General features: G+C 32.9%; 1 long non-coding RNA gene and 1 other non-coding gene across 2 annotated transcripts in view; both read left to right on the top strand.

Annotated features, from left to right (window-relative positions):
• Positions 1-16,158, top strand: part of LOC124082351 (uncharacterized) — a 66,589-nt gene extending 50,431 nt beyond the window's left edge. The window contains exons 10-12 of the long non-coding RNA XR_006848331.2: positions 7,589-7,658; positions 9,961-10,001; positions 11,269-16,158. This is a non-coding gene — a long non-coding RNA (uncharacterized LOC124082351). The remainder of the gene's footprint in view (positions 1-7,588; positions 7,659-9,960; positions 10,002-11,268) is intronic.
• Positions 10,779-10,845, top strand: LOC124082401 (small nucleolar RNA SNORD109A). The gene has a single exon (XR_006848360.1). It is a non-coding gene; the product is annotated as a small nucleolar RNA SNORD109A (small nucleolar RNA).
• Positions 16,159-17,874: the final 1,716 nt, after the last annotated feature.

Here is a 17,874-nt window from a genome sequence, read left to right as displayed (position 1 = left end):
CTGTTTCAAGAAATTTCTTAAGCATTTCTTGTAGGACTACCCAAGATAATTATTTGTTGGTGTAAATGTGTCTTTCGTCTTTTACTCAAATTTATCTTGTCGTTGTTCTCTTTATTGAAAGATATTGTTACTGAATACAGAATTATGGTTTACATTTTTTAGCACTTTAAAGATAATTTTTTTGTTCTCCGTTGATTTTGATTGGTCAGTTAATGTTTGAATTCTTGTTTCTGTTTACATCACTGTGCCTTTTTAACTCTTCACTTGAGTCAGGATTTTCTCAGTATCTGTGGTATTGATCGTTTTCTGACAATGATGTGATCAGTGTGATTTTCTTTGTATTGTTTTGTCATTTGGTTAACTTCTTTAATCTGTTAACTTATGTCCTACACCAAATGTAAAGAAATTTCATCCACTTATAAAATAATCTTTTCAGTCTTTTTTCTTTCCCTTGAGTCTCCAATTTTTACATGTATTTTATTCTGATTTTTTTCATAGATTTCTAAAATTCTTTATGTAATCTTATTTTTACTGATTTTCAGTTTCAAGAATTTCTTCTAATATGTTTTGTGTTTACTCTTCCCAATTTTCTCTGTGAATATTTTATTTCAGGTAATTTATTTTTAGTTCAGGAATTTAAAAATATATATGTTCTATTATAACAGATAAGATAATTTCATTCATGTGCTATAGCATGATTTTTTCCTTCATGTCTTTAGCATAAATGTAATGGCTTTTTAAAAATTTCAATATTTGGAGAGTTGAAAGGTTAGTTTTATTTGATGTCCTTTTATTGGAATATGGATTATGTTTCTCTGTCTTTCTAATAATTTTGGATTATAACTTGAATATTGTAAAAGTGTTATAAAAAATTAAATTCTAATGTCCTGGGCAATATTGACATTTTGAACATCATTTGTGTGTGTGTGTGTGTGTGTTTGTGTGTGTGTGTGTGTGTGTGATGATATGCATTGAAGGCTATTCAGTAGCTTCCCTGGCTCTACCAACTATGTGTTCATATTGTGAGCTTTTCTTTTCCACTTATTTATAGCATTGAAACGACCAAAGAAGTGTAGGCATTTCCAAAGGTTCCCTTGTGGAAAACTGCCCATCCCCATTCCATCTTTCTTATTGAGAACTATATGTGTAAAGAATATTGGTAATTTTATTGATTTTTTTAATACAAGCAGTTACCTTAGCTGGATTTAAATTATAATTTCTGTGGTGTGAAACTCTAGTTTCTGTGGTGTGAAATAGCAGAATATTTTTTCCAATTCTTTTCATCCTGATTAGGCTATTTGGAATCTCTCCTACGCTATGGACAGTTCAGTGGTCAGCCTAGAATTTTACCAGCACTTATACACAGAATTTGAGGCCCTCCCTTTTGGTTCTCTACTCTATGGTACTTTTGTTTTACCCTTTAGCTTCTATACCTTTAGGTAAAGGGCAATGAACAAAAAGGAAAGATCCTGAGAGAAATTCCTTTTCTACAAGCAAACACTCAAGTTTCTACTTCTATGTGGTCACTTTCCAGTGTCTTTAGGCAGTTATTATTATTTCGGAACATAGAAACAATACCTTTGTTTTACTTATTTATTTATGTTGTGCTGAAGATGGAACCCAGTGCCTAATGTGTGCAAGGTAAGGACTCTACCACTGAGCCACAACCCCAACCCTGGACAGTTGTTTTTTTATTCCATCTGGAGTTTATTGTGGATATCTGTGAAGAGTTTAATTTGATTACAGATACTTGGTACCTCCATTACCAGTAGTCATACCTGTGTGTTACCTGATATGAAAAATTGGAATTCCTGAGACAAAAATGTACAAGTAAAAACCTACATGAAACTTCTCTGCTTTTCGCAGACATTTCTATATAATGGCCACATGCTGAAATTTCTGTAGGAGTCTTTGTTTTGTTTGTTTGGTTGGGTAGTACTTGGGACTGAACCCAGAACTTCTCACATGCTAGGTGAGAGTTCTACCAATCCCAAGCCCTGTTTGTTTTTGAAAACACCTATTCTTACAAGTTGCATATTTTCAAGATCTGCCAGTTTTGTGTTTCACCTAGGAAAAATTTTGTATTTACTTGGAAATAATCCCTTGGTATGAATATGAAATCTATTTTTCATTCACAAAAACCAGATGGAAGGCTGGGCATTGTGGTATATGCCTGCAGTCCCAGCTACTCTTAGGAGGACTGTTTGGCAGGAGGATTGTTGGGCAGGAGGATTTTTGAGCCCAGGAGTTCAGGAACAGTCTGGACATCATACCAAGATAATCCCAAAATAGATAACTGTAAACAACAACAAACAGATGTAGCATTGACTTCACTGTGTAGTGTGTTTCAGTTTGTCTTAGAGATATTATTAGAAATTCTAGGTGATAAATTTGGGCTACTGGTAACCTTTCTCAACCATTCTTCAACATTAGTTCTACTTTTACCATTTTAAAATAATGAGAACTTTCTCCAAAATACTCTTAACTATGCAAGTTGAAAATCCCAAAAAGTCGATGAAAATATTCTTTTCCCATAACACATAAAGCTAATGTAGCTTAGGTGTACTTTTCCATAACCAATGTATTGTTTCAGAAAGCTGCTTTTATGACTTCCTCCATAAGGATTGAGCTCTGATCTGTTTAGATTGTTTCAGAAGGGAGAATAATTGATATAGATATATGTGGTAGATAACCCTGGTCATCGGAGGTGAGTGGCTTTTGTGTAAAGCTAAAAGGCAAAATGTAACCATTTCTTTCTTTGAGTAGTTGTAGCAAATAGATAAAACAGACATTTTGGCTGGTATAGCAGAATGTGATAGATAATTTAACAAAGATTAGTTATGAAAAGTTATTAACTAAATAGTTTTTGTGTTGCTTTTCTGTTTTACTTTTTTTTAAATAAAATGATCTTCTTTGACAAGGAATTGGTTTTGTTTATAATTTTCCCTTATTCTGGAAAGTCATATAGAAACTAGTCATTCCATATTCTTAAATAGCTAATTTTGGCCTTCATGTTATTTATAGTGAAAGAATGAGTTAGGGAGTAAATAGATGACTGTTTATAGAAAAAAGTAGGGTAAAACATTAGGAGAGAATTGATGATAGAAATAGTTTTCATTTAATATATTAAAAACAGTTAATGTTAGCTAGGGATTATTTGGTAAATTGTGTGATAGACATTTGATATATATTTTTTTAATATACCATTGGTCCAGCTCTTAAAATTGTATCTTTTAATTAAAGATTAGTGGGACATAGATACCTCACAACCTCTGAATTGAGGGGGAAGATAACATTTATCTTGTGACTGTATCTGTTTGGTTTGAATAGTTCACTTTTGTAATAATTCCCACATGTCAGTAAGAAAAGGAAGCTATCATAGTTTAATGATGTTTACCATCACTAAAAGATAGTTACTGTCTTTCTATGGTCATGGGAGAAATTCAGAAACATTTTTCCAATTGAGATAAGATAAATAAGCTTCTGTGAAACAAAAAGTGTTCAGTTATTAGAAAAAAAACCTGTTTGGTCTTGTTATGTCTATTTTTACCCATTTAAATTTCTAAGAAATATTTTGTCATCTGTTATCTATCATCTATCTTCATTTGTTGTCTATCATCTATCTTTGTCATTGGTCATGAGAGGTAGGAGTGCATAGCAATGGAGAGCGAAGAGTCAACCCCATGTAAGAGGACATCGATGACAGTGGCTTGTGAGGTGATGTTTTATAGAAAAAGAAAGCTTGGGGACCCACGAGAACAAATTCAGGGACAAATTCATGGACTGTGTTCTGGGGATGTGGCTCAAGTGGTAGTGCGCTCGTCTGGCATGTGTGCGGCCCGGGTTCGATCCTCAGCACCACATACAAACAAAGATGTTGTGTCTGCCAATAACTAAAAAATAAATATTAAAAAATTCTCTCTCTCTCTCTCTCTCTCTGTCAAATAAATTCAGGGACTGTGCAGAACAGGAAGTCTGGCCTTGTTTCTATGCTCAATCTGTAAAAGCAAAATAGAGATGTGTCCTGTGTTGTCTTTTTTGCGGGGAGGGGTGTTATCAGGGATTGAACTCAGGGGCACTCAACACTGAGCCACATCTCCAGCCCTATTTTGTATTTTATTTAAAGGCAGTGTCTCACTGAGTTGCATAGTGACTCCTAGTTGCTGAGGCTTTCAACTCGCGATCCTCCTGCTTCAGCCCCCCTAGCCATTGGGATTACAGGCGTGCACCACCAGGCCCGGCCTGTGTTGTCTTGACATGAGAAATCTTAGTGTAAAAATGATGGCTCTGTCTTTTCAGTTCTCCTATTCTTCCATAGTTTTTAAAAAATATTTTTTATTTGTAGATGGACACAATATCTTTATTTATTTTTATGTGGCACTGAGGATTGAACCATGGCCTCACACATGCAAGGCAAACATTCTACCACTGCGCTACAACCCCAGGTCTATCCTTCCATATTTTAAAGCTCAGTTTAAGTTATATGATCACCCAAGCCTTTGTTAAACTAGATCATGTATTGGAAAATTTTCTACAAAGGACCAAATTAACATTTTAAGTTTTGAATATCTTCTAATCTCTATTGCACCTAATCTACCCTGCTGTTATATTATGAACACAGTCGTAGATAATATATTATTGAATAAACATGCTGAAACTGTATTCTAATAAAACTTTATTTACAATAGCAGCCTGTGGACTAGAGTTTAAAAATCCTTGAACTACAGCATTGGTTCAATTGAAAGAAAATCAACTTAATGTAACTACACGCTAAAAATATCCTAGAGTAATTTTGCATTTTATTTTCAAGAAAAGTATTTTTAGCTACTTTGGGGAAATCTATTCATAAGAAAGTGATATAATTAACTATCATATACCAACGTCATTGTTTAAAACAATGTAAACAAGCACTATGTAAGGTATAGCAGTAATGTAAAACTTTTTTAGTTACATCTGGTAACTAATTAAATTTCACAATTGAACCTGTTTCTTCCAAATTTCATCTGCAAGGTTCCTAAGTAATTAGTTTCTAATCTTACCTGTTTCTTTTCCCATTTAGCCCAGTTAAAATCATAATGTTGTCTCTCAGCAGCATTCATGTTATCACTCCTCCTTGAACAGTGACTATAGTATATTTTTCTTCATCAAAAAAGGAAGAAAGAAAGATGGACAACATTTGAATGATAATAAAAATTTGTAGTTGTCACAACTTTTAAATGATAATATTTAAACATAATTTCCTAATGTGTTGATCAAAACCATGCTTTGTGGAAGAATGTATGTGTCAGAGGTGATTTTCATTTTCTCTGTGTCTCTAATGCTCAATGTTAAGTGCAGATTCTCAGGATTAAAGTGTTGGGATATTCAAAGTACAGGAGAAACTGGTAAAGAAGACATGGTTTTTAAAAAATCCCATGGTATAAACTTTTATGAGGTTCGACCTCTAGAAATATAGGGCGCCATTATCTAGGATATGGAATACTGTGTTTCTGGGGCCAAAATTCTGAAATACTATGGGATTGAAGATTAAAATCCAAAGAAAAGTGGCAAATCAAAAAGAAGCCACTAACTGAAGGGAACTGACTTTTGATTAGACCTAAAGATAGGTTATCTCAAGCTATAAACAAGGTCAAAAACAACAAAAAGGCCATTGGGAATTCCTGAGTAAAGAAATAATTGAGGGCTGGGGATGTGGCTCAAGCGGTAGCGCGCTCGCCTGGCATGAGTGTGGCCCGGGTTCAATCCTCAGCACCACATATAAACAAAGATGTTGTGTCCGCCAAAACTAAAACATAAATAAATAAATATTAAAAAATTCTCTCTCTCTCTCTCTCTCTTTAAAAAAAATTAAAAGAAATAATTGACAGCTAATGTAGACTTTAATGTCATAACACTCCTGTTGGGATTTTTTTCCAAATGTAATTTATGAACCTATGTTCTAGGGTCTAAACACATTTGAAAATGTGTTCTATAATTAGTTCACTTTTCCTCAGTTATCTTCGTTCATTCTAACCCTTTTGTAATGTCAACGCTTTGTTTTCTCATTTGTATTACTTAGCAGTTCTCTGATTTTAACTAAACATACTGGAATAATGACAGAAATTTTGTTTCACTGTGTCACAACAGTTATTGAAATATATTTAAAACTTTGACTAATTTGTAATGGAAAGATTGTGCTATGCTATTGTTACTCCACCTTTTTATTTTCTGGTATATGAACACGGGAGGGAGATTGATTGTATAAGATTTTTGCAGTTGGGGCTCTGGAACATTGAGAATAACAGAGAAGGAAGATGAATATAGAAAGAGAAAGCAGTCAGAGATGGGTGAAACTTCATCCCTCAAGAAGGATCATTGGACAGAAACAGTGAACCACCTTTGGTTTTCACTGATACCATTTCGGGATATTTGGATACCGTAAACCTCTTGAAGGATGAAAAAGTGGTTAATGGTGGTAAGATGTTTATAGTATTTTTAAATTAACGTGAATGAGTTAATAAGTAGGGTAGAAGATAAAGCTGTCTTAATAATAGAAAGCCCTCAATTACAAAGGAAATAATAGAGGTTTTTTTTTTTTTTCTTTTTAAATCAATATTTGGTAAGAAGCATAAGTTTTTCATTTAGGAACCATCAAAGGAAGCTAAAATTTGCAAGGAAATTTGAGGAATCACAGGATATTTCCATAGTATGCAATTATCTGCTCCATGAGGTAATTTACAAAGTTATAAAAGGAAAATAGTAATTTCATGGTAAAATACCTGATAGACACTACCTGAATAAAGAAGTTATGTGTGATACAACCAACAATAGAAACATTGGTGATACATTACATTTGGATTTATTGAGAAGAACCCAGTTTTATTTCTGTGGTATCACTGACATAAACTGAATATACTTGTGAGGAAACATCAGACCCAAATTCAGTGACATTCTACTCTTAGTCGACAAACATTAATATTGCTGAGTAAATTATCTAGATTATTTCACACTAAATAGAATTGAATGCAATATTGATTCAGGATTTCTATAAAGGATAGAAAAGAATTGGACAAATTTGAAGAAAGTCTGTCATTATAGTATGATGTAAATGTTTAACTTAGATAATGATATTAAGGCTTTGTAACAAGGAGGTCAGAGGTATATCATAGCTAGAATTTTGAAGTTGTTTAGATAAAATGATAGATGCATGTACATATTTTTGAAAGAAATTCTAGAGAATGTGAGAAGAGAGAGATGGAACTATATGTAGTAAAATACTAGAAAATATTATTCAGGTGAAAATTATCCAGAAATTATGGGTCAAATTCTGAAATCTGAAATTAGATCAAAATAATATAAAAGATAATGTAACTAGAGGAATTGTTTGAGAAAATGGCTCCAAACACTTTTGTATATTCACAGTATATTAAGTGTGGAATAAATGCCCAAATACTTTGATTCTAGTTGCCATTGTATGTATCAGCATTTGAGAAATTTACATTAAAGGAAAATTTTTTGCCGTGGATTATTTCACATATTTTTTTCCAGGTTTGCTTGTGTCAAACTTTGTATATGAACTCGGTTCCTTTTTTTAATATTTATTTTTTAGTTCTAGATGGACACAATATTTAACTTTTATGTGGTGTTGAGGATCGAACCCAGCACCTCGCCCATGCCAGGTGAGCGCATTACCTCTTGAGCCACATTCCCAGCCCCTGAACTCGGTTCCTTTTGATGGGTGAATAGTATTCTATTATATAGATATGCCATACATTTATTTATTCATTAGTGAATGGACACTTGGGTTGTTCCAGTTTCTGATTATGATAAATATCCCTGCTTGGAATTTATGCGGAAATTTTTGTATATATATTTTCAGTTCTCTTAGGGTAAGATTATGGTTAGTATGTTTGTCATTTTGAAAGAGAATTAAACATTTTAGATCATTTCTTCCATATTTAAAGGCAGACAATAATCTATGTACAATGAATAATTAGATATTACTATTCTATTAAATATTCTTATTGTAGAAACAAATTTAAAAATGAAGTCATAAACATTCCTTTGCCTCACATCTGGTTGTCCAATCATTATGAATCTAATAATCCTTACAAATTTTTGCTTTTGTTTGAAATGGCATATAATTAATGTTGATTTGAATACAAAATATTTCCTTGTCCTTAAACATTTCTTAAGATCCAGAAAGGATATATAAAACAAGTGCATTATATATTTGCACTCCAGAATAGTAAGATAAGTTAGTTCAGTGGAATTTTGTCACAGAAATAAATTTATTTTTTATAATATTTATGTAAAAACTTCAGTGGATCATTCTTTGGGCTTAATATCTGATGCCATCTCTACCATTCTTTTGTCTGTATGTGAATAAATAGGCTGTTTTCTCTAGGTCTTATCTCACAGGAAAATAACATTTACTTCTTTTATATGTAAAAGCTTGTGTTCCTTTTAAAGGGCAAAAGTACCCTTTGAAAGAATGTGCCTGAATCTTATTTTGGAAGTTGTAGTTTTTTTTTAAACCTCCCACCCCCCAATATTAGGGTTTTAGCTATATAAACATCCCTCTAAGCACTGCTTTAGATGCATCTCATGAATTTTAACATAGTGTATTTTCATTTATGTTTAATTCAGAATATTTTCTAATTTACCATGAGATATCTTTAAACCACATGGCTTATTTAGATTATATTAACTGCCAGTCTTTGCATGGTTTTCCAATTTTCTGTTTTCATTTACTCTTTAATTTTGATTAGAAAATGCACTTTGTAAACTTCAAGCATTAAAAATTCATTAATGTGTGCATTATGGCCCAGGATAGGCTCTATCATGGTGAATGTTCATGTGAATTTAAAATATGTTTATTATATTCCACTGTTGTTGCATAGAATGTGCTATGAATGTCAGATCATTTGTTGTGGTTTTGTTCAGTTGTTTATGGATTTTTATGGATTTTCTGTATACTCACACTATTGATTACTGAAAGAAGAATGTTATAGGATCCATATGAAATTGTAGATAATCACTTCTACTTTTTGCTTCTTTCTCATTGAAGCTATTGTTGGTTGTATTCAGATTCATGACTTTTATCTTCTTGGAGAAGGGATACAGAAAATATTCCTCATTTTTTCCTTTCTTTGCTACTTTATCTTCCTTTTAACTTATGTTTGCATGATAAATCTTTCTACTACATTTTATTTCTTTGTGTGGGGGTGTATGGATGATAGTGGGGCTAGAACTCAGGGCCTCATGTGTACTAGACAAGTCTTCTACACTTGAGCTACATCTGCATCCCATGCTGAAGGGGCTTTAACCAACTTACATCATTATATTTCAGGTGGTTTTTTATAAATAGCATATACCGTATTTATGTTTCTTGATAAATACTTTCATGGTTTGTCTTTAAGCCCACTCCTCCTTCCTGAACCAGGCTAGGAGATAGCAGAGAAGAGGAAAACCACCAAATATATTGATGTGTTTATAACACTTTTGAGTTCTGTAGTTCATCTTGAAATATCTATTCTTTAGAGTCCTGGGCTAATATATTCATGTTTCTCCTGAAATACTTAATTGAATTGTGTATTTTTTTATTAGCTACACATGGCAGTACAGTGATCTTGACATATCATACATTTGAATCAGATGGGATATAATTTCTCATTTTTCTGAGTGTACAGGTTGCAGAATTACATTGGTCATGCAGTCATGTATATACCCACAGCAAAAATAATGTCTATTTTATTCTGCTGTCCTTCCATTCCCCCCTTTTCCTCCCCCTCCCTTCCATCACTTCTTTCTACCCAATCTAATGTGACCCACTTCTTTTTTTCCCCCTCACATTGTCTGACTTGTTTGCAAATAACCACTGTTAATGATAACTACCATGGAATTCATTATTGTTATTTTATTAATGAATTTCTTGTATTTTTTGATCTGATTTGTTTTCTTCATGATATTTTCCTGCAGGTCAAAATATATAACATGTTAGAGTGCTTCAGGGAAGAGAGGTGAGCAATTGCTGTGGTACTTTAAAAATTTTTTTTATGTACTATGGCCAATAATGTCACAACTTGAAGGCTTCTGAGTTCCTAATTTCAGAGGCTTGATGGAGAATAATTTTATGATAATAATTTTCCCCATGGGTATTCCTTCATTGTTTAAAGAATCATTATTATTGTTTCTTCCCTTTGAAAATTTATTTTTGAAGTAGCATGAATAATTTTGGTGAATATCTGACATACTTTTTTTTTGTTTTAAGTGATCTTATAGTGAAATTTAAATGTACTATATATTTATTGTATATCTGGAACAATGAAAACATAGATGTTTCTCCTCACATTTGTAGTATAATCATGCTATTTATTTATTTGTTTGTTTTTGGTACCAGGAATTGAAACTAGGAGTACATCCCAGCCCTTTTAAAATATTTATTTAGAGATAGGGTCTCCTAGCTGAGTTACTTAGACCTTTGCTAAGTTGATAAGGCTGGTTTGAACTTGTGAGCCTCTTGCATCAGCCTCCCAAAGTCCTAGAATGTGCCATTTTTTAATTTTTGTGCTACTTCTTAAAATTTCAATGTATTAAAATATTGTGTTTTAAAATTTTCTAATAGATGTCACCTAATTTTGTTAGAACAATCCAACATCATATATGTATGCTATATATTTTAGAGGTCCATTTTTCACCTATTAAACAAAATGTCTTTTGTACATGTAATGTATGACAAAAATAAAAAATAAAAGCCTGGCTATGGTAATGCTTATTTGTTGGGAGGGTGCTTGTATGGATCAATGATGAGCACAATTGTCTGAGGATGCTGAGAGACTCATTCCAGATGTCAATCTGAGGTCTAGACGAGTAACCCTCGAATAGGACAAATAAGATTCTCAGAGCTTGGCTCTATTGGTGGATCCTTAATGAAAACATAATAAAAGTATAAGATTGCCTTTTCTTTCTCTCAAAATATTACTATCCTGTCTTATGTACTTTTATTACATTCAGTTACCCATGGCTTATTTTATTTTCCTCATTTGAATGAAATTGTAGATAGAATATATATAGGAACTATTAATAAGTGAGGAAAAGAGAAATTGAATTAAAATCGATTCAGCTACTGTTATAGGTACTAAAAGACTAACCAGAGGTGGGATAAAGAGAAGAATTTTGTATGCCTATATTAAATGTTTACCATGAAACAGTTTTAGTGTTTTGTCATTTTTATGCAAAATATTTTCTGAGACTACTTTTCTTCCCTGTTTTGTTTTGCTGAGGTAGAGAAGAGGAGGGCTTTAATGAGGTCTTCCATTTCAGAAAATAGGGGTAAGTAGCTGAATCAGTATACTCTGACATTCATACACCGTGTTATTTGCCCCATCTTCAGAGTTTTGTGTTTATTTTGTCTGTGACTTATAGGATGATATCTATATGAAGTGACTTTTTCTTTGTTGAACTCCACCTGCATTACTAAATTATCAGATTTTTGCATGGAATGACAATTATAAAATTTGGGGAATTTTTTGCAGTTTTATATTATAATAAAATATCTTTTGGGGTACTCTAAGTATGCTGAAGGTTATCTTAAAAATATTTGGTTATAGTGCATTGACTTTATGATTAAGATTATCATCAGATCGCTTGGGTCAGATTCTAGTTATTATGGATGATTATTCTCATCATGAAGATTTGAATTTATTTTCTTACACTTTTTGATCTGGAAAATTATATATCAAGTTTTATAAGTTTTTTTAAAGCCATGAAGATTTTGAATGACAAAGAATTATGCATGAAGCACTTCATCGTTCTGAAATAAGTTTAATTGTCCAGTGATGATATACTGGAATTTTATATACAGAATCGTTATTTGTTTATGAAGTTGAAGTTAGCATCAGTAGAACAAATAGTTTGTTTCTTGCCATGATTATAAAGATTTTATATTACCTGAAACATTTGCCTGCCTGCCTGCCTGCCTGCCTTCCTTCCTTCTACTTGGAACTGAATCCAGGAGATGCTATCTAACAATTAGCTACACCACAGACCTTTTTATTTTTTTATTTTGAGACAAGGTCTTGCTAAGTTGCTAAGGGTGGCCTTCAATGTGTGATCACACTTTTCCAGCCTCTCAAGTCACTGACAATATAGGCATGTACCTCTGCATCTTGCTATGTTATTTTTCTTTTGAAAAATTTATTGTCATAATTTTTTTCAAATGGCTAGTTTAGGTTTTTCTTTTATATTTGTAGTATACTTTAATATATGTATTTATTTCTCCAGAAACAAGTATGATAATTAACAAAATATTATGAAGAATAAGAATTGTAAGTTCTAAGAGTAAAAGCTCATATCACATGGTGAAAGTTGCTCTAGCCTTTCATCACTTAAAAAATGTTTTAGGGTAGATATGAATAGGAGAAGCATTGAAATATGTTTTTGTTTTGTTTTTTAGTACTTGGAGTTGAACCCAGGGTTTTTCTACCACTGAGCTACATCTCTAATTGTCTAATTTTATTTTGAGACAGGAGATTGACAAATTGTCCAAGCTTTTATAGAACTTAACAATCTTGGACTGTTATAGACTTAATAATCCTGCTGCAAATTCCCAAGTGGCTGTGATTACAGGTGTGTGCCACTGTGCCCACCATTGGTTCATGGTTTTAATCTAATAAACATGTTACAAAGCTGTAATTTGTATATCTGTTCATAATAGAATATAAATAGATTTGTGATATCTTAGCTGCTTTTCCAATCCAAGAAATATATATTGACTATGAAGTTTATGCTATAAATTGCCAGGGATAAAAATGTACAACCCATGGCTGGGTGTGGTGACACATGCCTATACTCCCAGGGGCTCTGGAGGCTAAGGCAGGAGGATCTCAAGTTCAAAGCCAGCTTTAGCAAGAGCAAGGTGCATTCAGTGAGATCCTGTCACTAAATAAAATACAAAATAGGACTGGGGATGTGGCTCAGTGTTCAAGTGCCCCTGAGTTCAATCCCTAGTACCAAAAACCAAAAAAGTACAACCCAATGTGATATATGTTGTAAATGGACACAGTACCTTTTGTTTATTTATTTGTTTTTATGTGGTGCTGAGGCTCGAACCCCGTGCCTCACACATGCTAAGCAAGTGCTATACCACTCAGCTACAACCCCAGCCCCACAATGTGTTTTTTTAAAGGAATTTCTAAGTGTGAGAACAGAACAAAGATGAGCTATCTCATTATTTGTGTTCATATTGTTCTTCATAGTGCTACTCCATGCAATAGATTAAAAAAAATACCATGATAATAGGAATAAACAAAGCTGTCTTTACTGGTGATAATATTGTATATTTTCATTTTAATTCATTTATGGCATTTTATTATAACATTTTAAATTTAATTTAAAAATTTAATTGGATTTTAATTTTATATCTCATTTTTTGTTACTGAGGATTGAACCCAAGGGCAGTTTACAACATAGATATATCCCCAGCCCTTTTTTTATTTTCAAATTTTGAGAGGGTCTTGCTAAATGGCCCAGGCTGGCCTTGAACTTGGGTTCCTCCTGCCTCAGCCTCCTGATCATTGGGATTACAGGTATGTGCCACCAGGCCCTAATTTATTGTGGTACATTCATAGGTGCATAATTTGATCACTTTCATTCCACCCTTTTCCTGTCCTTCCTTCCTTTCCCTAAATCTCCTACTTCTATTCTACTGATCACCTTTCTATTTTCATGGGATTCCCCTCCCCTTTACCCCCTTATTTTGGTCAAGCTTCTGAATATGAGAGAAAATATTCAACCCTTGACTTTTTGAGTCTGTCTTATTTCATTTAGTATTATATGTCCTCTATTTCCATCCATTTACCAGCAAATGCCATAATTTCATCCTTTTTATATACCTAAGTAAAATTACATTGTGTATATATATACCACATTTTCTGTGTCTTGGCATCTGTAGAAAGATTCACAGCTGTGAGTCCCATTCAGTGTACTCTTGAAAAAAAAAATGTGTATTTTGCTGCATGGAATTTTGTGTTTATGTGTTAAGTTTGGTCTAATTTGTTTATAGTGTTGTTCAAGTCCTTTGATTCCTTAATGGTGTGGTTTTTAGTTATTCAGTCATTAAAATATATACATATTGTAAAATTATTAAAAATTTGCCTTTATCTGTAATTTTTTTTTTGCTTCTTACAGTTTTGTGTTAAGTATGTATATGTGCTAGTAAGCTAGAAAGCTCCCTTTACTATGTACTGAAGGATGTTATGGTGGGGAGCAAATTGCATAAGAGTCTTTTCTTATTTCTGGACTTCTGGGAAACAGAAGGAGGAGGGGCTAAGTCCCAATATGGCCTTAATGGGCACATCTCAGTAACCTAACTTTCTCTCTCTTAGACCCTATCTCTTAAAGGTTCTATCATCTGCCAATTGTGCCAAAGGGTGGCAGCGATATTTTTTTTTTATATTTATTTTTTAGTCATAGTTAGACACAATACCTGAATTTAGTTTTTTAAAAAAATATTTATTTTTTAGGTGTAAGTTGGACACAATGCCTTTATTTTATTTACTTATTTTTATGTGGTGCTAAGGATTGAACCCAGGGCCTTGCACGTGCTAGGTGAGTGCTCTACCGCTGAGCCACAACCCCAGCCCCGGCAGCCACATCTTTAAATGCAGACCTTTGACAGACATTTTCCTGAATTATACCAGTATATATTTGCAATTGCTACATATTTTCAATCAATTGCAGGCCTTGTGCTTGCTTGGTAAGCCCTTTACCACTAAATTACACCCTAAACTTCAATTGATCTCTTTCTATGTAGAACTTTTTCTTGTAAAAATTTTTATTTTGACATGATTTTCGCTGATATTTAATCTAGAATTCTAAATCTATTTTAGCTTATGTCCATATGGAAAACCTTTTTCCCATGTTTTCCCTTTCATTAAGTTTGTGTCTTTGAATCAAAGTGTGGTTCTCTTGTTCATAGCATGTAGTTATATTTCCGATGACTTACTCCTTTTAATAAGAAATTTCAACCCATTTACATTTGATGTAAGAAATAGTAAAGAATAATTTCTGCCATTTTGCTAGTTCTTTTCTCTTTGCATTATATGCTTTATTCCCTACATTCTTCACGCTTGCCTTTTTGTGTTTAATAATACTTTCTAAAGACCCACTGAGAAGAAAATCAGAAAATGGTTCCATTCACAATAGCCTAAAATAAATAAATTAGTAAAACAAAATACCTAGGAATACCCCTAACTAAGAAGATGAAAGACCTCAATGATGAAAATTACAGAACACTGAGAAAAGAAATTGAGACTTTCTCATTGATGTCCTTTGATATTATGTAGATAATTTTTAATCCTTCAATGATTTTATATTTATTTTGTTAGTGGTTGCTTGTAATAATTTGTTAACTATTTATAATAGAATTTACATTTATTATTAAATTTAATTTCAGTGTTATAAAAAATCTTTATTCCTTTATAACTGTTTTCTTGTATTTATTTATTATTTTCTTTTTCTCTTTCCCTTCCCCTTCATTTCTTTCTTTTCTTGTGGTATTGGCAATTATACTCAAGGCCCTGTACATGATTGACAGCATTCTACCACTTAACTACATCACTAGCCCTTTTCATTTTTTTTTTTTTTTTACTTTAAATTTTGAGACAAGGTGTCACTATGTGGCCGAAGAGTTGCTGAGAGTGGTCTTGAATTTGACTGTCCTCCTATCAGCCCTTCCCATAGCTGGAATATAGACATGCTGTATCAGTTATGCTCCATTTTTGTGGGTTTTTTTTGTCATTCAAATCACAACTTTTCTCCATTGTTAAGACTTTAGGCAATTTTAGACTTCTTGCTTTATGCAATCACCTGATTATCAAATCACTAGTGTATTTATACTTTCTTTTTTTCTTAGAGCTTTGTGGCTATACATAGTAGTTGGCTTCCTCTCCACAAACACATACATTCAGGGAATTTGATTTCAGTCGACAATCCCCTACTTTTTCCTCCTTGTTTTCCCTGCCCCCCAATACCCTGTACCGCCCCCATTCTCCTTCCTGTACTCTGCTAGACTTCCTTGTGATCATCTGTTTATTTACATTTGATTATTTCATTTTACTTATGCATAAAGTTATATATAACCATGTAATTACCAGTGGTATATTTATATATGTACATAATGTTTGGGGGTACCAGGGATTGAACTCGGGCTCTCGCCCACTGAGCCACATCCCCAGCCCTATTTTGTATTTGGAGACAGGGTCTCAATGAGTTGCTTAGCACCTTCCTGTTGCCGAGATTGGCTTTGAACTTGCAATCCTCCTGCCTAAGCCTCCTGAGCTGCTGGGATTACAAGCTTGAGCCAATGTGCCCAGCTGACATAATGTGATATTTTAAGACTATATTCCATATTGTCTCCCCTTTCCCATTCTTCCACTCTACCTATGGTTATCCTTCTTCTACACTACTGATCTTCCTTCTGCTTTATGATATCCTATTCTTCTTTCCACTTTTCACTTATTTTACTCTAGATTCTACATATGAGAGAAAACATTCAACCTTTGAGTTTCTGAGTTTGACTTATTTTACTTAGCATGATGTTCACCATTTCCACCCATTCTGGCAAGTGACATAATTATATTGTTCTTTGTGACTGACTAGAATCCATTGTGTATATTATATATCACAATTTCTTAGTCCATTCATCTTTTGACTGGCACCTGGGTTAATTGTGAATTGTGTTGTATCACTGTATTATGCTGATTTTAGTTCTGGGAAAATACCAAAGAGTGGGATAGCTGGAGCATGTGGTGATTCCATCCCTAGTGTGTTGAGGAATCTCCATACTGCTTTCTAGAATGGATGTACTAGTCTGCAGTTACCAACAACGGAGTATTTCAGTCAGAATTGCAATGGTCAATAATACTGTATTATTATTTTATAATATTGACCATTGCAATTCTGACTGAAATAAAAATGAAAGTATAGTTTTGATTTGTTGATTACTAGAGATGTTAAACTTTTTTTCCTGTATTTGTTGAACATTTGTGTTTCTTTTTTTGAGAATTTTGTATTTATTTATTTTGCACATTTATTGATTGGGGTTTTTTTTGACGTTAAGTTTTTTGAATTCATTTTTATACTTTCTATATATTAATCCTCTATCAGAAGAAGAGCTGACAAAGATTGTATCCCATTTTTAAGGCCTCCTCTTTATCTTAATGGTTTCATTTGCTGTGCAGAAACTCTTGATGGCTTCCAACTTCATGATTTTTGGTTTTATTTCTTGTGCTTTTGGGGTTTTTTTAAGGAATTTGTTGCAAGCACCAATATGATTGAGTGTTGACCCTATATTTTCTTCTAGCAGTTATAATGTTTTGGTATGATTTCTAAATGTGATCCATTTTAATTTGATTTTTGTGCAGGGTGAGAGATAGGGATCTAATATCATTTTTCTACATACGGCTGTATACTTTTCCCAGCACCATTTGTTAAAAAGGCTGTCTTTTCTCCAGAGTATATTTTCGGAAACTTTATCCAGCATATGATGACTATAATGTAAGTATGTTATTTTGTCTGTGTCTTCTATTCTTTTCCATTGGTCTTTATGTCTATTTTGATACCACTACCAAGTTGTTTTTGTTACTACAGTTCAGTAGTATAATTTCAGATCAGGTATTGTGATGCTTCCTGATTTGCTTTTCTTGCTCAGTGTCTCTTTGGTTGTTTTGGGTTTCGTATTCTTCCAAATTAATTATTATTTTTTTAATTCTATGAAGAATATCATTGGTATTTTAATGGGGATTACATTTATTATGTACATTACTTTTGGTAATATGGCCATCTTGACAATAGTAATTCTGTCTCTCCAAAAACAAGGAATATCTTTCCATC

The sequence above is a fragment of the Marmota monax genome, unplaced genomic scaffold (genome assembly GCF_021218885.2).
Source record: "Marmota monax isolate L192 unplaced genomic scaffold, Marmota_monax_Labrador192_F-V1.1 WCK01_AAM20220418_F8-fsc00179, whole genome shotgun sequence".
Lineage (NCBI taxonomy): Eukaryota > Metazoa > Chordata > Mammalia > Rodentia > Sciuridae > Marmota > Marmota monax.
This window is presented reverse-complemented; position numbering and strand designations above follow the sequence as displayed.